At 41.9% G+C, this 21,507-nt stretch overlaps 1 long non-coding RNA gene across 1 annotated transcript in view; it reads right to left on the reverse strand.

The window, feature by feature from the left end:
- LOC135315746 (uncharacterized) overlaps nt 1-14,091 on the reverse strand; it is a 112,482-nt gene extending 98,391 nt beyond the window's left edge. The window contains exons 1-3 of the long non-coding RNA XR_010375250.1: nt 14,024-14,091; nt 12,207-12,350; nt 9,620-9,793 (exon numbers count right to left, since the gene is read on the reverse strand). This is a non-coding gene — a long non-coding RNA (uncharacterized LOC135315746). The remainder of the gene's footprint in view (nt 1-9,619; nt 9,794-12,206; nt 12,351-14,023) is intronic.
- Between the last annotated feature and the right edge of the window lie 7,416 nt (nt 14,092-21,507).

The raw sequence follows: 21,507 nt of genomic DNA on the forward strand, positions 1-21,507 counted from the left end.
CAAAGGGCCCCAGTAGGTGATGCTTCACAGAGTATCTCCTGAACATCTGCAGTAATTAAATGCTTAAGCTGAACAAAATTTAATTTTGCAGGCTGTGTTGAATCAGACATAGTTCACTGCACAGGGGTCCTTGATCTGTTCTGCGCTTCTAGAAAATAGTGATGTTTCTCCCTAAGCCTTCTTCACCCTGAACTTCAGAACCGTGGCAGCTTGTTTGTTCAAAAAATAGGCATTTAGTGGCTAAGTACCCAGTCTGGCATCCAGTGAAGTAGTTTCCCATGTCTGAAAGGAAACCACAATCAGAATTTAAAAGTGTGATTCTCTTCACAATTCTTTTATGGAAGGGGTAGGTTATTTTACTTGAGTGGAAGGCCTTTTGGTCTGTTTCTTGTAGAAGTCAGTAATGATATCTTAATAAATTTAGGTTCTTTGTGAATCCCAGGCAAGCTGAAAAACATCAAGCGATGTTATTACTCAAGAGATGCTACTAACGGGAAAAAGCATGAAGAAAGTAAGAAATGGGAAAGGCCAGAAACTTATCAAAGTGAGAGACACTTGAGTTTGATAGTCAGCAATCTTAAAAAGCCCAGTGCAGGGATAAAATACGTTCCCTTTCCTCCCACAGAAGGGAGGCAAAACTCAACAAGTCAGTACCAAAGACACAGTAGAGACCATTTAATTTGCTTGCATTTACACATACCTGGGGTGGCATTCACCATTCACTCTTTCCTACTTGTGGCATTCCCGGCAGCTTGAATTGACGTGCCCTGTGGTTCACTCGACTCTGCCATTTTAAAAGTACAAGAAATATCTCATTTGGGAGAAAAGTTATGAGGATGGTAGCAATTTAAAGAAGAATCTGTGACCAGTACAAGCCAAAAAAGCAGCTGTAGAGTCAATCCAAACAGTCAGGAGGCAGACAGGTCTGTAGAGAGGAGATAGCACTTCTTAAAACAGATGATAGCTGTCAGGCCGATATATCAAGCCTTACGGTAATGCTCATGGACCTTATTGTAGCCATAGCTTCCTGGCTCCAGAAAAAAATCATTGATATGTCCTTTCCAAGACAGAAAGGGGCAAGGAAACGAAAACCCTTTGTGCTGCATGGCAGGGAAACCTTATTATGGAGGGACAATTTTCTCAGTCCCCCGAATATCTGGTAACCCTGATCATTCTGAACAGGGAACAGGTCATAAGATAAATGTTCAGCCTTTGGCACTTATTATTCAGAGTGCAAGGTTCTCATATGGAGGTTACCATATAATATTGGATTATGGTAATATATTACATTGCATTGCTGATAGGGTTTTTTCATAGGTTTTCACGTTCATTGCTTAACTCTTCATAGTTTATATTATTTTCTTCTATCTATCCAATCTACCATATTTCTCAGGCACCTATTACTTTGAGATCCTTTTTCTATAAGCAGTAATATGTTTCTTACACATTGGACACTTGGTTTCAGCAGCTACCTGCCAACACTTGTTCTTTCCCTCTCATTCCTTTGGGGAACCCAAACAAGATGCACTGTTGATCTCATCCTTTGCCAAAAGCTGAGGCTGTTAGTTTGGGAACTGCAGGTATTAGGAAATCCATTTGTGCTCCTTCTTCTTACTCAATGGCTTTTCCTTTTCCAGCCACAGAGCAAAAGTCTGCAGGTCACACCAGAAGAGGGTAATTCATTATTTTTCAGTTGACAAATTTGAGGGTGAGTAGGAAAAGAGCTGAAACAACGGAAATGCTGATCTCATTCTAAATCATGAATTACATTTAATTCTCTGTTGGTGTTTCTTCACTGCTTACTAAACCTAAACTGTTCACAAATCTAGCGGGGCAAGTTCAGAGCCAAAAACGTCAGCAGGGGTCATAACTAGAGAATGGGCAGAAGATGAACTAATGGTTGGAGTCAAGGCTGGTATATGCCCGCAAGTCACATTCAGATATAAACATCCAAGACCTTCAACTCTCCTTGCAAAAGTGTGATCACACTTCAGAATACCCAGAAAATTTGCTCTCCTAAACCTGAGCTCTGATTTACTGGGACCCACAATGTCATGGCCAGCTCAAGTTTATCTTAGCTCTGAAATCAAAAGGTTTTGATTCTGGACATAGTTTGCATAATTCTGCATCTTAAAAGATTATCAAGATAGACCTCTCCATGTGAAAAACCCCGGACCCACTATTATTACAGAACACCTAAACCCTCTGATCAGGGTAAATCCTGCACCAAATACCACTTTGGGCAGCCAGAAAAATTCAGGAAGGAAGGAAAGAGAAAAAAGAAAAGGCCTGTGAAGAGAAGAGGAAACTCACAACACAGCTAGCATGTGAATGGGGGATGGGAAAAGAGAGGATGAAATAAAGGCCATGTCAAACGACTCTGCTTTCCCCTCTATTTCGTTTGGAGAGAAGATTAGGTTACTACAGTTCAACAGGACTCAGTTTGCTTATTGCTTTGGGCATTAAGAACTTAATGCAAAAGTAATGAAGTTAAACCTGTGGCATAGATAATGGTCATTAGCAGCCTTCTTTCCCTGTCATAAACCTGACCCTTGTTAACTCCCATTTTATCTTTCCATGCAGATGATTCTGAGTGGGGCAGGAAGTGTTCTCTATTCTGTCCAATTTGGGGAAAAAGTCAGCTAGTGAGTATGCACTGATATTTCCCAAACTGAAGCTCCTCTCCCTGACATTGCAGGTGCATTACAAGCTAGAGGGAAATGCCACGAAGAAAGTGCAGAATTGGAACCCTGGACAGATAAAACATAATTTGTAGTAGGGACAAGAGCTTAAAGAATTCAGCTGGGATTGAAATCGCCTAAGAGGAGGATTTTATGGAAAAGGCAAGGCTTAAAAAGTTTCAGCATGAAACATAGCCTATTTACTGCTTAACCCCTTTCATTTCTGTCCTCCACCTCCCAGATAATGGAGCTCTTTCTCCACTCATTAATTAAGTTCTTTTAGAGTTTATTGACTGAGGGCAAAATTGTCCTTGCAAACAGTTCCTTGATGGCTGTTGCAGCATTTCTGTGCCACTGCTCTGACAAAGGGAATCCTGTTACCCAGCTCTGTCAAGGATCATCTGCCCTGGATGAGAGATATTTGATTAGACCAATATGACCAAATATCCCTGTTCCTCAGTAGTTATCCAAAATTCAAATTTTCTTTCACCGAGGACCCAAAAGGAGCATAAATATAGCCAAAGGAACCTATTTTTCATGACTACATGGGGAAAACTCTGATTCCTTATAACCCAGGTCTGAAAGATGCTCTAGTTCATCTGCTTTTCGAAGCAAGGTGAAAATGACTAACTTTTTATATGTTTGCCTAATAACAATGGTTAGGCTTTTTTTCCTGGGAATTATGGGGTGGCACAAAGCAACTTAATTTAAGGTTGCAAACTGAGGCGATATGCCATTGTCTAGCTACAAATGGAGAAGGGCTCTATGGCCACAGTGACCTTAAAGATAAATTAATCAATTTTGAGGTTTCATTGCCAAGTGAATCCAAACATAGCAAAAAGGCAGTAACAGACCCCTCAAGCCAACTGCAAAATTGCTTTACCTTCAAAGGAAGGATGATCTGGCCCTCAAAGTGAAAATGCTTCATAATAATATCAGTCATCACAAGTCACACCTATATTTGAGTAACAGGGAGTGGATTAGTCATCACTTGATGAGCAAACAAAAAATGAATTTTTGGATTATAGTCCCAGAGAATTATCTGTTTTCCTGTAAATTCACTAGAAGGGAGGAAAACCACAGACTAAAATCTCAGCTTGGGGTAATTCTGTATTTCATGCTGAAGAGGGATCTGTACAGGACATTGCTGAATAGACAGATAAACCAGTCAAATTTTAAAGTGTAGGAGCCAATATGACCGCTTGAATCATCTCCCAATCTCCTGTTCAGCTTCTCATCTACTTTATTTACACAGACATATGTGATTTTGTTGCCAGCTGGTCATTTGGCAATAAAATGAAATCTGAGCCTAATGTGCCTAGAAGATTTGTTTGGAAAAAAATAAACCCAAGATAAAAAAACCAAACTAAGTAGTACTTGTTTATAGAAACATTACGGTACCTTTGATCCTTTCTTCTGTTCTGCTTCAATATGCTTGAGTAAAAAGAAAATACGCTGTAAATTTCAGAGAGCAGCATGGGGGCTCCTATGTTTGTGTTGCAAAGACAGACTGAAGCCTTTAATCAAGACAAACTCCTGTAGGGCAAATTTCCCAATCCAGCATTAGCGTGGTGGTGTTGCTAGGTGGATCCTCATCCAGCCAATCTACAGTTCTTGTAACTTGTCTGACCCATTTTGTGGCAGGGCAGCCCTGCAAAATCATTTGGGCATGAGAGAAGGTGGGGACACAAAAAGGTGACACACAAGGAATGAAGACATAAGCTAATAAACACATAAATATGTGGAAAAAAAGAATGCAGGACACTTAAGGATGGCTGAGACACCGAACTAGAAATATCAAAGCAGAGATATAAATATTAAGGGAAACACAGCATCCATATGAAGAATGTTTCACATACCCATGACCCTGAATAAAAGCACTAACAGTAAGCGCCTTGACCTTTTCTATACATACACGTCAGACAAATACGTACATGCTGCTCTTTAAAATCTGATATTTATTATATCTCACATCAAAGCCTAACTGCACATGCACAGATTCTCAGAGATTTTGAGCATGCAATAAGCACAGGGGAGAATAAAAAGGCATTAAAGCTGCCTATCTTACAGAAGTCCCAGTCAGGTAATAATACCTAAAAATAGCGGATACTTTTGTATATGAAGTTGCTGTAATAATTACACTTAAAAATCAGATGTGCAAATACACCCTTAACGTCTGTTAAGGCACCACCTTCATAATCTAGAATTTTCCAATGGGATTCAGAGTTAGTGTCTTCACAGGAAAACCACTGGCTTTTCAAATGATTCTCCAGAGTGCATAAGGTACATAGTACTATGCCGTGCTACAAACTGAAGTATGTTGGGAAGGGAAATAAAAGATGGTATCCAAATAATAATACATTTCAAAAATGTAACAGTATTTCCTTTTAAAACCCTGTTTTGAAGCAGTGTAATACAGTCCTTTCAGACTAAAATCTTGTCCCTTTCTCAGAACAGCTGTGAATATACTCGGCTGATTCTGAATTCATGATCAGATAAATACTTAGAGTTACAAACCCTTAATGAAGAAGAACTCCAAAATAGCTAAGGGAAAGCATAATTTGTCTCTGCAAGGATCCTGTGCATAACTGACCAAAAGTAAATTAATTTTTAAAATAGAATTTAGAAATCATAACCAGACCCCTGAGTTATGGAAAATAAGCTGCTGTACTGTAACTCAGCACCTAGTGCACCCAGGATTCATGAAAGAATGCATGGAGAAACATATACTGTTGGGGCTTCTGCAGTAGGAAAGGGTTCAATTTAGCCACCGCCTCACACAAACACACTGGAGACAGTGTGAGGCCTCCAGCAGCACATGTCAGGAAAGCCCACAGCAACCACCTGATGTATCTAGGTGGGTATTTCCAAAGTCATTTCTACGTTCCCTGTTTCCGCTAGGTCAAGCCTCTGAATGAAGATGGTGCTCCACGGATAGGTGAACTGATTTATGTCCTCCCAGGTAAGGGGCCGCAGCACAGAAGTAGCTGATTGCTATCAGTTTAGAGGGAGCGGGAACCTTGGTCTTCTCCAGCTTTCTAATGACAAATGGAAAGCATATGCAATTTCCTACAGCCATCCAAGGAGAGCGGGAAGTGAAAGGTAACTTCCCCACCCATGTGGAGGATTTTAAAGCCTGCTGAGAACTTCCCTCAGTCAAATGTTTGGGCTCTCTGTGCTGTAGTGATTTCTGCAGCCTTCTCTACCTTTGAAACATGAGCAAGTTATTGTTGGCATACAAAGAAGCTGGCAAAGTGTCATTCCATGATTCAGCATATCAAGAAGCAAGACAGCATAATGAATCATTGTGCAAAAGGGTTGCACAACCCAGACTGAAACAGTCCATATAAAAGCACTGTTGTATTGGAATGGAAATGCTTTTTCATGGAAGATACCCATCTGCCAAAAACCCCGTTGTATAACTAATGTTTTACGAGCAGAAGATCCACAGGCAGATAGAGGCACCAATGCTAGGACCTCACCTACTGTGACACACGCATACGAGAAGATACTTTGGGTTGCCGGGATGATTGGTTTACAATTGTGAACATCTGGTACAGAAAGTTTTGAAAGAGATTCATGAACTGGAAAGAGGAGAAAAGAAGTCCTGCATTCTGATTTAAACTGTACTACAAATTGGAGAAAATCCATTGGAGTCAACGGAGATAACCTGGCACAAAACCATCCTCAGTGCAAGGAGAAACAGAGCCAAAGAGTGTCAATGTACAGAGCCTTATTGCGTTTCCTCATCCAGTCCATGCAAAAGTCTGCAATACCTCAGGCTACTTCAGCTATTTCCAACACACAACTGTCTTTTCACCTCTATGGCACTGCCCAACAGCCCCCATCCCCATTAATTCCTCCCTGAGTGCTCTAACAGAGTCAGACACTGGCATCCTATAGGATGTCAACAGCGCACCCCATAAGAGACCGTGCTTTTTGTCTGTTACCCCCCCCCCCCCCCCCCCCCCCCCCGCCTTGGGAATGGCTCTCCAGTTTGCTAGCTGGTTATGGTGAGCTGGTCTCCATCAGAAAAGTGCCCTCACACCCTTTTTCCCAGCCTTTCCTCCTTTCTGGCAAAAAAAAAAGAGCAACATTCCTAGATGAAAGACTCCAAAAGACTCTTTTCTTTCAAAATTAAAAAAACCCCACATCCAATCTTTAAAAAGACAACTCAGTAGAGTGTTTTTGTTGAAAGAACTGTTATCCTTAGAAAGGAAAACCTTCTTTTTCAGGATTTTTCAGTTGCCTTAGATTCATGGACTACTACTAAGGAATCTGGGGGACAGGACGAAGAACAGCAAGTTCACATGGCCCATAAAGTTGTTCATCTGAGTGGCGCTTCTAAAGGGGGGCAGCTCTGCCTCTGGAAGAACTGTGGAGCCACACATCACAGAAAACTGAAAGGCACTGGGCTTTTCTGTAACTATTACTTGTGAACCGACACTGCACAAGCACCAAGCAGCACGCTCCGGCCCCGCGCTCGGGGAGAAGGCCTGCCCGCGCCGGCGGCTGTGCCCCACATGGGCCGAGACCAGCGCCTCGCTGCGCCTCACAGCCAGCGGGCTGTCACCAGGCGGTAACAGTGACTGACCCTGGCCAGAGTTGCCATGATAAGCCAAAGAGAAAAAGCTCTGCAAATCATTAGCCGTATCCCTCTGCATCCTTCAGGCATCCAGTCCCCATCCTCTACTTCTTTTAATTTGGATAATTGGTTTCAATGCCCTGTTTAATTTCTCTTTTTCCTCTTTGCTTCAGCTTCCTCCCTGCTGGCTCCCTGCTCGCTTGCCCAAAGAGCTCTTTTGTCACCATTTTTCATACTTCATTTTCCTTTTATATATGTTGACGGGCACAGATGCTATTAATTCTATTTAATAAAGGTGGGAGACACAGGCCGCGAGGAAGGGAGGGCACACTGTTAGAAATAATGAAAATAGATCAAACTTTCACCCTACGCACCTCAAATTATGGGAACCTAGAAGTAAAGCAGTAGTTAAGGGCCTCAGCCACTTATATTGGCAAACCCGTCTTTCAAAAGCACGCAATTTAGATTTAATAATATGCTTAATGAATGGTAATTAAAAACAAATTGCAATTAAAAGACTATTTAATGAGGTTTAACAGTGATGTGATAGATATGTATCTATCACCAAGTTCAACTTCAATAAATATTTTCTTAATAACAAACTGGCATTTAATTAGTATGGGAAAAATGTTGCTGTTAAATCTAAATTAAATTAAAATATACTTAGGGCACTTACCCACTTAACAGTATGTGTTAATGAAAAATATTTAAAAGGATTTTTCTTTCTTTTGCTTTTTTAAGGGCAACAGTTACAAGAATTAAATAAAAGGAATTTAATTGATTGCAGAACATGAAGGCACGATCCAGCCCTATACATAAACACTTCATTGATTTAAAAGTTTCCTAACTCACAATATCTACACTACGACACACGTAACAACAGCCTGGCTAGAATTTGAAGTTTAAGATCTAACAAATGTGACAGTTTACAAAGTCATACTCAAAATTCCCACCACAGCTTTCCCACTAACCTTTCCATGTCATTTTATGATCCTAGTCTCATAAATATCTGAGCACCTGCCAAAAATTTTAAAATGGAAAAAAAGGTGCTTTCTTTCCTCCTGCAGATACAAAGTTTAAATATTTCATAGGTCTTTATTTGTTTAGTGGGACAGGGCAGGAGAAGTTGTTTAGTATTTTGAGCTTAGCATATGTCAACTATTTTGTTTGAAATTGGGGTTTGTGAAATCTTTATTTCTCATAAAAGGTATTTCAGCAGCTTAAACCCTGATCCGATCTGTCTCCTGTGCTCTCAAGACTCCTTATAGTGGCTGATACTTTAATTGCTCCAGCACTCATTATGACTTGGATTAAATTCAAATAAAATATTTTATAGTGAAAAATAGCTTTTAAGAGAACACAAAATTTTTGCAGAAGACATTGACCCTTTAAACATTTAGTACTCTTGATGAACTGGTTGGAACTGGGAAGGAGTCATTTTGACAGAGCCTGTAGAAATGTAAAATAGGATCTGAAGAAATACTTTATATTTGCCTTTTTACACCTTTCTTTACTGAGCATTTCAGGACAGAAACTGGGAAAAACCCCAAACCAAAATGCTTCCCTCACAGATACAAACAGGACTCCTTCTTCTGTGTCTTCACAGTACCTACCACAAGGGGTCTGGTTCATAAGAAGGACGCAACAGGAAGACAGATTTACAATATAAATGCAAGTCGTTCCCTAAGGCAAAAAAATGCCTTTTCAGAGTTTTACTCTGCAGAAATTTTGTACGTAATGACACTGCTGTATAGCAACGTACGCTGCTTATGCAGGTATGGCTTTTATTATCGATAACAGTATGTAACGTACCTACTTGCAGAGAGAAACAAGCTTATAAGAAAAAATGGCACAGCATTAAACGTAATTTAAATACAGAAGGAAAAATCAGTGGGACAATATTTGCCATGAGTTCACTATGACTTCCCTTTCTTCGTTGCAAATGGAACAGACTTACAGGAACTAGATATTAAAACCACAGTTTTAGCCCTTAGCTCTGTTCCTCTTGAAGGCAGCATCAAGAACAGGAGATGATAATCATAAACCTGGTCTCTGTGAATAGCTTCCTGCTTAATCCCACCAGCAGCTGCTTGGCTCAAGCCTCTCCTTTCTCCTTACATATCTCAAACAGACCAGAATGAGGACTACTAGTTTTAAACGTCAGTTATTTTCTGTTGGATTTAAAGTGCCAATCTTGGTTTAAAGTGATTGCTCCAATGTTGCACAGTATTATTTTATAAAGTAAAAACACTGGCCATAGAAAATAGGTAACAGATAAGCAATGTGAGAATGAGTTCCGAACATGGCGTATAATATTATGCCACACATGAACAGAGAGAAATAGTGTACGTACTCAGCCAATTCATGATTGATCCTGAAAGCCTGGATATATTAGTTGCAGACTGTGAAGGATGTTTTCCTGGCATGTTCCAGCTTCAGATATGATGCGGATAACACTTGGCATTAAATAATGCTCCTATGATTCCAGTTTTCAAGCATTTCACAATCCACTGCTAAACGTGACATCCTGGATGAAACAAATGACTTGATTAAGGACTTATTAACATTGAAACAAAACTGACTTCATGAATTATGACAGGTTCTACTGTACATGTCACACTGCATCAAAGCTGAAAGCAAAGATATTGTCCTTACGTCAGAAAAAAGCAACTATTTAGTTAGGGAAATACACACTCCGCAGCAGTAGGCATAGAAAGAGCCTGGTTCCAGCAGGCAGAACAGAAATTCATATCCAGTTTTTCACTCCAGTGTCTCTTAGCGCACAGCAGTGGCTGTGGTATATCTTACCATGCTCCTGTTCGGTTGGAACAAAAATCATTTAATTTGAATAGAATATCTGGGCATGCTATCAAATTAATAGTTAAAACTGTTGTGCTTTGAAGAGGACCATCTTCCTCCACTTCCTGCATTTAAACTACTTTCTTAGAAGTCAGAAAGACCCAACAGGGACCCTGAAAAGATGATTTGTGATATGGATTATTGGATAATGGTGGAAATGCCCCAGAGTCGTACCTGGTTTTGATGCCAAGACACCAGCTACAATACAACCCACATTTCAGTGTCACCTTGTCCGCAGCATACCCAGTCGACTCATGAAAGCTCTCAGTCACAGACGAACTGTGGAGCTGCCCTCTGAAAAAGCCAAACCCCCATGGATTTCCCTGGGACGTGTTGGTACCCGCTGCAGTAACTATGGTGGTTCAGATGAAACTGCAAGTCAATCAGATTTGTCTTCTCTAATCCCATGGGGACTTTCAAAAATTCCACTTAAGATGCAAGAAAAGAAATAGCAGATTGGAAGCACAGAATCAGAAGCTCTGAAATATAATTTTTTTTATGGTTGGCTAAACAGCACCAGGCTTGCCAGTCATTCTGAGCCAGGAGAGCTAACGATCTTACCAAGGGGAGACCAAAGTGCCATCACTGATGCCACCAAAGATCTGAACAATCAGGAACTACCCCTCTTCCCTCGAGTATTTTCCACCAAAAATGGCAGAGAGGTACTAATTAAAGAAAGGTGGTGCTTTAACACCCTCAGCTTGTGGCTAGCAGTCTGGCATCTCTGGTGATGCTCAGCTCAGGCTGAGACAAACAGGAGGCTCATGCCAAGTTGTTTTGCAGTCAGTGGCCTGTTGCCAGAGTGTCATTTTTCACAGAAAGGACACAATACCAAGCAATCTGGCTGAGAATGAATAAAAATGTCATCTGTGTTCACTCCACTTCAAGGGCTCGTGCAGTATTGTTCTTCTCGTGTGCAATACAATTCCAATTGATCTAACAGACTCATCAAAAGATGCTTCTCAGGGACTTGTTGAACAGTCTTCCAACCTTGACAAGGAACTCACATCAAACTATTACATTTTATAGCAGTGATTAAAAAAGGGTTCATTTCTTTCATGAGCTGGGGATGGTTTATTTTTTGCCTACTAGAAATTTGTCTCCTCTTTCACCCAGCAAAAAAGCACAAGAATTAGACAATGAGAGCATGGAAAAGAAATATGCTTAGCAGAAATAGCAAGCCATCAGATTTGCACATTGCTGGAGATACAAAAGAAAATATGATTGAGAAAAGGCTGCAAAGCTAAAAAAGCACTGACAAGATTTATCTGCCATCTGCAAAAGAGAAAGGAGCAAACAGAAATAAACACGCGTGAGAAGGCAAGAGGAATGAAGGGTGTTTATTATCACGGGGCACCTTTCACTGCCTGAACTCTAAAGACCTTACTGATACAGAGACATGGTTTTTGAGACAGAGTATACGCAATTTCTGTCCTCAGTAATCACGGCTGAATATGCACAGAGAGACAGCCTCATCTTGGGCCCTAACCCAGGAAAAGCATACAAGAGGTACCCAGAGAGCATAAGAATCGCATCTGGCTTTTATGTGTTTCCCTGGAGAGGGGTCTCCATGTTTGACTGGCCATTTGCACACCACCTGCATGTGCTCTTAGGACATAAAGTTGGACCAGTTAGTTGTACAAGGTAAAGAGGAACACTGTTTTTTCTTCCCTGGTTAGACTGAATTCAAGATGCTAAGGACTTCTTGAGTTGTTCAGCCTCCTCATGTCCTGAAGACAGCAATGGATGTTGGGGGTATTGAATAACCTGCAGTGTGGGAGGTATTGAGTAACATGCAGAAAAGCCCAAACAAATGGGCTCTACCAGCTGGTACCAATGGGAAAGAGCGGTAGGGAGCTGGGGAATGAGTAAAGCTCCCTTTGCCATCTCAGTGCATTCATGCCAACGGCTACTGATAGGATCTGATTCTAAACACAACACTCAAGACTAGATGTTCATGCTTGGAGAGAGATGAGGAACAGCTTACAACAAGTCTCCATGAACCATCATAATGAAGAAACTGTAAATATCAGGCACAGCAAAACACAAGCTGGCAAAAGAGGACAGCATGCATTCCTCACCTACTGTTGTGCACGGAAGAGAGGTGCTGGATATTTAAAATCAGGAGCTTTTTTTCTCATGTCCCATGAGAGGGTTCTGCATCCTCACTGGTGAATCAGTCATACTCTGATGGGCAACTCTTTGAACAACAAATGAATTTTTGTCTTGAAAAAAAGAAAAGAAAAATCAGAGAATCCCACAGAAGGACTCTGTGTTTTGAAAGCTGAAGAATGACCCAAAGAATATGAACAAACAGTACTGGAAGAAGTCATGCCTGTTTTCTCCCACGCCCCAAGCCAGGATCTGCTCTCCATAAGCCACCCCTGAACATGATTTGGTAACCCCTGACTCAAAAATATATTGCCAGTACAGATTCCTCCACCTGCTTTAGCCATTAACATCAGAAAGCGTTTGAATGGGAGCTTCAGGGAAGATGTTCCCCATCGCAATTATATTCAGCACCAGCTTGCTCTGTGACCTGAAGATACCCCTGGCTCCAACCTGTAAGAGGAAGGCCACAGCCTTACAGAGTCTGGTCTGCCACCCCACTTCAACAAGCAGGCACGGTACCACGCTGATGCTGCCCTGCCCAGAGGGAAAGGGCAGGACTGACAGCACAACGGCAGGACTGGATTCAGCACCCAAGGTGCACTGCACAAACCATACATGCGATACATCACTTAAAAAGGGGCTGCAGAAAGAAGTTGCCATAAAGTTTCCATTCCAAAGCACTAAAATCTTACATTTGCTTATTAAATTTCAGTTGGGGCCCCAGGCAATTGAACAGAACACCGGTCTAGCTACTGCATTTTGCTTTGCTTACTGCTACTGACATACAGCCATAACTTACATAAAGAAATTGCAAAGCCTAGGACTTTAATCTTGGCTAACCATCCGTTCCACCTCTGGCTTTCAGGGTAAAACTGACATCATGTTTCAGGTCTGGTTTTTTTTTTTTTTTTCCTTTTTTCTTTTCTTTTAAAAGCATTATGGGAATGGGAACAAAAGAAGAATAGCATATCCTCTGTTTAAGAGCCCCTGATTTAAAGACCAGTTGAGACAATGGCAGGATTCTCATGTATTTTGGAGGCATTTAATAATAACCCAGTGAGTCCAATTGGAAAATCGGTACTCTCAGGGCCTGCTGGGAATCTGTGCTCCCCCTGCTCCCGGTCCTTCCACATGGCGGCATGCACAGACGTGTGGCAGCCCTGAGAAATCCCCTGGCAGCCTGAAGCTCACACCCACAGCCTCACTTAGCCGTGCATGCAAGGAGGTGGGTGCTGCATCAGGGCTCTGCTCCTATGTGAGTGCTGCAAAACGGGATCTGAGATGACAAAACTTGTTGCAGTTGTAGTTCCTACTCTTTGGCAATCATTTTAGCTGGTACAGACTTTAAAGCCCCAACTTTCTCCCATGTGGTGTTTCTATAATGCTCGGCACAGCAAGGGAGGATGAATATTCTAAAAAGTTCAATAAAAATCTGATTTCCCATAAGCTAGGCTTCAGGGGCTCAAGGAATTGCCAGGACTAAGTGCTCAGAAACCTGTCAGGTCTCAGAAAGGCTCAAAATTGGCTTGAAAATCATGAAAAAAAAAAAAAAGAAATACTTTTTGATTTTGGAGCCTAGAACACAACCACCATGTCATGTTTCAAGCTCTCTTCTACCACACCATGAAGGCTAGAAATGTATGGGTTTGCACCTCTATAAAAAAGAAATGTGCTGGGGTTTGTTTTTTGTACGTTAAAAGTGAGAGTTCAAAGAAATAGCCAGATTACAAGAGCTTAGGCTTTGAGAACCCCCAAGCATTACTGGAAAGACTCACAATAACCTTACCAGGCTTAGTACCTTTGTGCTCTTCCTCCAAGGCCAACAGTCTCCCCTCACAGCTGAGGATCTCCTTCCCTCAGGTAGCAATACAGAAAAAGGATTAAACAGTGGCAAGGAGCGACCAACAAGCTTGTAAAATATATAGCAAACAAGCAGGCTAACACCACTCAGCTGTTGCTACAACACCCCAAAATTATACTGGATAATTAATATATTAGTCATTCTTCAGCATTTGCTAATTCCAAAGGTTTACCCCTACCAGTCAAAACCGGAAACAGCACATCGCAAACAAACATCAGGAGTGGCACATGCTGGCATCAAACAGCAGTAGAGCAGAGAGCTAAAGCACGTGCTTAACTCTGATGAACAGGAACACGCACGCGCTTAAAAAGTTAAGCATGCGATTAAATATTTTGCTGGACTGCCACCAGATTAATTCTATAGTTAATTGTTATCATTACTACTACCATCATTAATATTGAATGGATAACAGTCCATGTTAAAGCTGACTAAACTTCTTCAAAATACTGTTTTCATGCAATTTATCCGGAACATACTGGCATTTACACATTTCAAGTTAATGCTTCAAAAGAGCAGGACCAGTGACTATCCAATTTGCTACGACAAATCTGAGCAGGTCTAGCTACTACTTTGCACCCCAGGAACGTTTCTGATGATCTACGGTAGCTTAAGGAAATGGTGCTAAACAGTAAACCATGGAGCAGAATGTGCAACAAGTTAACACAGGAATATTTCGATATGCAGAGCAGCAGAATTAGGGGAGTTTAGGCATTCCTTTCTTGTTTGTTTTAAACACAATGTTCCTGCTGTAAAGGGGTCGTTAAGAGCAGATGTCGACATTTAAAACTCCCTCTCTATTTTTTAAATTTAAAATACTAATACTGGATAATATTACAAAAGATGAGAGGATAGCGCTCCTTTAGAGAGATTTATTCTTTACTTTTTATAAACCGCCGGGCATTTCACATGTTCAGGAACTGTGACTGTAACACATCTGTATTTTTATTTAATTACTTCTTTCCTAAATGAGATTACAACATGGCATGTGGTGTCTTTCAAACCAAACACCTGTAGTCAGAATTAGAAGCTTCACAACTACCACCGCTTAAGTTCCCAGGGGTTGGGGAGGTGGTGGGGAATTGTTAAGCTCAGACCCAGGGAAAGCTGGCAACCTCATCAGCAGTGTTATCAAGGCCTCTCCAGATCTGAATGGCTTTCCTGTCTGCATATTTTTATATGTATGTATATATATTTATTTATTCATTTTATTTTAAGGCTAGTTCCAACAGGAAAAAAGTAATAGAACAGTGAGAATTTCCTGTGACAGCGTAACCAGAAAAAAAAAAGCGCCCATTAAATAAAATAAACCCAGACAAAGCCTTATGTGAAAATGAAATAGGGCCGAGATGCCCCAGGTGCAACACGGGTCAACTGTCCCTCTTACAGCTCAGTGCTGGAAAAGTGCCCGGCTTTTGTAAAAGGTCCCAAAGCCACAGTAGAAGGCTCAAGATGTTGCCTGGCCTTGGGCTACACACTTGGCTGCTGCAGAGGCAGCGACCTTTGCTCCTGACACAGGGCTGGATTTGTCTTTTTGTTTCGGTTTGTTTTGGTTATTTTTTTGTTTTCACCAGAGTTCTTCCTTCTCACAGGAAAAAGAACTGCTCAGCAGTTGGGGTTTGCAGCCTGACATTTTGGCATTCAATTTTTTTTCACAGGCAAAACTCTATTTAGAAAATGGATTTAAGCCCAGTGTTCATACTGGTTTCATGCGCCTGGCGGCTGCAGGAGACCATGGGCTGGAGTATAGCTGCAGAGCACGCTGCAAGGCCCCGTCAGTACGCATTCAACCCTATCCTGCACAAGCCAGGACCACAGAGAGGGCACTGTGGACTCCATGTACAATGCCAAGCTTCTCCAGTGAACACCCCAATAAGGATAAAGAGTGGAATCGAATGCGGACCCGTGACATTGCTCTGTCCCTTCTCATAAATGAGCTCCAGCTCATTTTCTGCAACTCCCCCAAACTATCTACCAACTGGAAATGATTTCTGAACAGAGTAGACAGAAGACCCAAAAGTCGAATTGCATAATGCTGGTTCCACCACTTGCCATCCTGCTTTTTAAGCCTTTTACCCTCATTTTAATGGATGATGGAGCAGTGAAAGGACCCTGTGCAAGAGGCACAGAGCAGGGAGGGGAATCGACGACTCCAAATTTTTCCTGAAGTAAAACGTGTCAACTTTCTGTAGGATCATTGATTGTTCAGTGTCATACAGGTTACAACAGAGCAGTGACAAGAGACATGAGGTGCTATTGACGCTTGCTTTTGAAATTGTTGTTATTATTTTGTATTATCATAGCTTCTGTGGATTCCCTTTGTGGGACAGTAAGACACAGCGACAGACACCATGCAAAGCCAGCACAAACAGATGGTTCTTGAACCAAGGAGTCTTCACTCCAAGCCAAAAGCCAACAGATGATGTTACAGATAAGGGGAGTCCACGGAAACCACTGAAGTTTGCAAAGTCATCACGGAGCTCAGCACACCAACAACTTCACTGCTGTGAAGGTTTTATAGCCATCTTAGAAAAGGAGTTTTAAAGAGAAACTAGGAAGAGAGTAATGATGCTTCCTTAACAGCACAGGAAAACATGTGCGTGTGCTTTCAAATTTTAAAAACTGGGCAATAGAGTGGCACAGTGGCCTGATCAGAGGCCAAAACTGACACTCTAACCACAAAACAAATATATTATGTGAAGAAAGGCCATGAAAGACCTTGAAAGCAAAGCAGATTATTCTTGATATGATCAAGAGCAGAGACTTGCAAGAGAGATGCAGTGAGAAGGCTGACGGGCAGGTAAGACAAATGATTTTTTTTGCAGCATAAAGAACATGCATGAACAGGGTGAGATCGGATTTGCCAAGGTCAGAATTATCAATGTTGTAACAGTGATTGAGGAGCGTGATAATGACAGCCTGAGCAATTGCGTGAGCCATGAGAGGGGACAAAAGTGGCAGTATTTTAGAGATGCTATGCAGAAACAAGTGGCAAGAGTTTGACATCGCTCGGAGGCATGAATCAAGAGAGACATTTGAGTCAAACATAATACCCATGCGTCCGAGCAACAAGCAGGATTGTAATATTGTCCATAGTGCTCAAGAAAGAGCAGATCTAAGGTAAAGAGCCTTATTTTAGGCGTGTTGAGTATTAGCTGCCAGCTGGTCATCTGCAAGGGGACATAAGGGGGATAGGAACACCACAGAAGTGGGAGACGTGGTGTAAGCAGGTAGGTCTCCATGGCATCAGCACAGGGACAGAAGCTGAACTTGGGTTTGCAGATAAAATTACCAACAGTTACGGTGTAGAAAATTAAAGGACAATGACCAAAAGTGAGTCCCTTTCAGCCTCAAAGGAACACTAGGGAACTCTGAGGAGAGCCTGTTTCTGCCTCTGCTTTCTTTACATACTGCTAAATTGCTCCTTCCTGACAGGGCTCGCCTCTAGTGCTCATAAAAATATTCCTAAGAAAGTAGCTGTGTCCCCTCCAACCTTCATGCCCTCCCTTTTCTTGTGAAATTAAGCAATGGAAAACAGGACAACCTTTCCAGCAAACACCATTTTACAACACAAGCCTCATCACTCCTCCCTTCTTCTTTATTATAAGGAGAGTATTTTTGTTTGTTTAAATGGGAAAAACTAACAAAGCAATACATTCCACAATACGTGCCCCTATCCCTCACCCACAAAAACACTCCTAAAACACGAGGTTTACAGCTCGCTGCTTGAGAAATCCCTTTCATGTCAGTACCCACACTGAAACCCTGGCAGGGCAAAGCGCCTGAACCAGTGCCCGCTCTCTGCTGCCACCCCAAACTTCCTCCTCCTTCCCTCTTCCTAAACACTGCCTCACCCTCCAGAAAGTCCCCCGTGGAGAAACAAACCAAAGTTCAACTTTGGCTTTACGTAAACTAAAGCGGAGCATTTATATGATCCTTCACCCGCCATCAGCCTGCTCCTTTTGTGAGTTGCAAAAGTCTCACTGGTGTACAAGAAGCGATTATAAGGTTGCTCCTGAAGGCAGATATTGCATGTGCCAAAATAGACATGTTATCGTACGTACAATTACCGATGACCTGCAGCACAGAGCTCTTAACGCTTGCAATGTTTTGGCAACAGTCTCTGTGTCCAGTTTCACTTCAAAGGTACCTCTGTGCTTCAGAATCACAGTAAGTGCTCTCTCTAATTACTACGTGTTTCCAGTATGTTTTTAATCATCATCATTAAGAGACTGAACATAACCCACTGAGATACAGAAGTGTAAACATGAGCAATAATTATTCCAACCTCTTCACTGGTTTCAGGTAGTGATCACACTATATATTTAAAGCTGCTGCTCAGTTTATGATGGTCTGTTTTAGAATCACATTACCCTGGGTGTTTCTGGTTAAGACCAACTAAAGGTTAAAGTCTGTAGTGGAGGGGAAAGCATGTTTTTAAATTATTTTAAAGGCTTTTAGTTAGTCAAAGTCAATGTCTGTGACCTGTTAAGAATCAGCAAAGATGAAGACATATGCCTTATGCTATTCCAGAGTAAACAGATCTGCTGCAGAACTCTAAGACAACCTAAAGTTGGAATTTCAGTTTAATTTATGGTAGACACGCCACTGGTATTTCTCAGTGTAGAAATGGTCATGTTAGTTTTAATCAAGCTAACACGGTGATAGAAGCACTTCAAACACAGCAGCCCAACACTCACAGATATGCCAATATTTGCCCTAGTTTTCAAGAAATGAGCGGGAGAGGAAGGGAGAGCTTGTCATTAAGGCATGACTTTGAAAGGGCCTCTAAGGCCATCGGTCAGTGCCACATTCACCAAACATCCCATGTAATACAGACTGTCCTTTATTATACTCTTCAAGCCCGTCTCCCATAAGCAAAGTATACAGGGTACAGTTTTTCCCATATAATTCCGTAGTTACTGGTCACTTTTCTGGCCGCTCAGCTGACACGGCTGGGCTACGTGCAAATAAATAATATATGCTCAGAGCTCACCTCGAGCTCGCCTGCGTCCCTGACTGCAGTCACAGGGTACCGTACAGTCACCCTGAACACGCATGATTTCTTGTTCTGGGACTGTCCCAAATTTAACCATTTCAAATCTGACTCGTCTATAGTAGACCTACCTAACGACAGGGACCTACAGCCTCCCAAATCCTTAAAATAGGCTTGAGGGCTTAAACGCATGAAAAGGCTACCCAAGTGCCTGCTGACGTGCAGCAGATGTCTGTACACATCACTTAATGCACAGCAAGTATGAATTTGAGCCAGTTTAGCTGTTATGTTACTTTAACTGTCAAGGAAAAAAAAGCCTCACATTTGCCATGGAGGCAAGCCGTGAATGTTTGATTCTGTGTGTGTAACCCTACGCTGCAATCTTTCATGAGCAAAACGATTGCAACTGTTTTGATCAGGAGGTATGTTTTGTTTGGGGTATTGTTGTTTGACTGCTTTTTTGTGTTTTAAAAAATGTTTTTCCTTGTTTTTCTGTGAAATACAGAAATGGAAAATTATTATTTACATGTTTTTAAAACCTTGTGATGTTTTTTTATTTTTCTTGGTAAAATATGAAGAACTATCTGGCCACTGGAAAGTTTGAAATAAATATAATATTTGCAAAATACCTTCTGAAAACTTTTTGATGACCTTCCATCAGACTTGTTCCAGTATAACCTTGGCTCTCGTGGAGTTCATGGGTGACCTTATGACACAATTTTCTGTGCCACCATTCCCTATTTGTCGAGATAATAGGAATTCTAGAATGTCAGAAAAATGACAGTTCATCAAATTGAAGGTTGCTGCAGAAATATATTGGCTTTGAATAATTACAGCTTTTGTGGGAAATATTTCTCCAGTTCAAGATGTTTCGCGTTGGAATCTCCAAACGAAAAAACACTCAATCATCATAATCAAAATAGTAATAATTAAAGCCTCAAAACAGGCTATTTCAAACTATACCAACGCTTTGTTTTTTCACAAGCTATCTGGCGTAAATAGTGGGCCAAGCTTTAATCACGGCTGCAAAGGTGGATTTTCACTGAAACTGTGCTACCACCGCCCACCATTCATGCCCAAACATCTAATATGTAAATTAAATTCATTAGGCATGTACTCCAAACAGGCTGACACCCACTTTCATGGGTGCAGTCCAAGGCATGTCCCAAACTGCTGCACGAAGTTGGCAGAGGCACAGAGGGCTCCCGTCAGCCCCACTGCCCATCAGCCATCTGTGCCCACAGGTGGACTTGGGAAGAAAGGAAAGCTCCACCCTGTTCCCAGAGGATGGTTCAACCTCTTCCCCCAAGTGAAAAGAGCTAAGCCAGGCTCACAGTCTTCAATTCATAAGTGTTCATCTATGAAATCTGATTCCCACCCCTCTCCACTAAGAATCTGCTATTTCAACGAAGCACAAGATGTCAGGATTTTTGCCAACATGAGCACAGCTGTCAAAATCTCATCCTTGGAAAGAATCCCAGATAGACACATGTTTTACCCCAGCCAAAATGGTCAAACTTTGCAGAGAAACATTCAGAGAGGAAAAAGGTTCCATATTGTCGCTGCAATAGCTTGGGATTGCTCACAGCCAGACAACTGGGATGCAGTGTTTTAATAGCTAAACCATTAAAAGCAACAGGCATCTCACTATTGACAGCAATAAGAACAGATTCAGGGCCTTTGGCACAAGATTATCAAAAGCAGCATTGCAGGAAAGGAAATAAACTTGTTTGGATTTGAGAGACAACAAATAAAGGGGAAAATATGTTTGCAATTTTCTATTTCTATAGTTTGTTTTTCCAAATACCTTCAGAACTTTTGCCTGATATTTCCAATGGAAGTCTGAGAAGTCTAGGGTTTTCATTGTCCTTGGGTTCATGTTCTTTCAAGCCTACCTGGAAATCCAAGCCTAAGAGACTTGGCTGGACTGGCCTTCAGAGCACCAGGGAGGATGCGGCGAGCTTCCCCTCTAGATTATTCCAGGGACTAGAGACAACCGCAGCTCTGAGCCCTCCTGGGCACCGCCACAAGCAAACCTGTGTGGAGGGCGGGGAGCAGGAGGCAGTGAGGCTGCAGCCCTGCTGAAAGCGCAGACCGCTCATGTTCTGTGTTCAGCGGGGACTCTGGGAGGAGGACCTCTAGCCTGGAGTTTTGCAGCTTTCCGTTGCGAATGCATGCTGTCCAGCCTGAACTGACCAAGCTTCCCAATCCCCTGAGCAGGCAAACATCAATGTATTTCTTCTGATCTGAGATATGAATAGGACAAGTGATTTTGCTCAGGTCACATACAGGGGCAGCAGCAAAGCAACTCCTCGATCCTTCGTGCAAATGGGACCTGCATGTGTTGCCTTCCTTAGCGTGGCCCAACTTGCGTGCAAGCAGCAGCCAGCCGGCAAGAGGTGAACTACAGCTGAGG

The sequence above is a fragment of the Phalacrocorax carbo genome, chromosome 14, assembly GCF_963921805.1.
Source record: "Phalacrocorax carbo chromosome 14, bPhaCar2.1, whole genome shotgun sequence".
Taxonomy (NCBI): domain Eukaryota; kingdom Metazoa; phylum Chordata; class Aves; order Suliformes; family Phalacrocoracidae; genus Phalacrocorax; species Phalacrocorax carbo.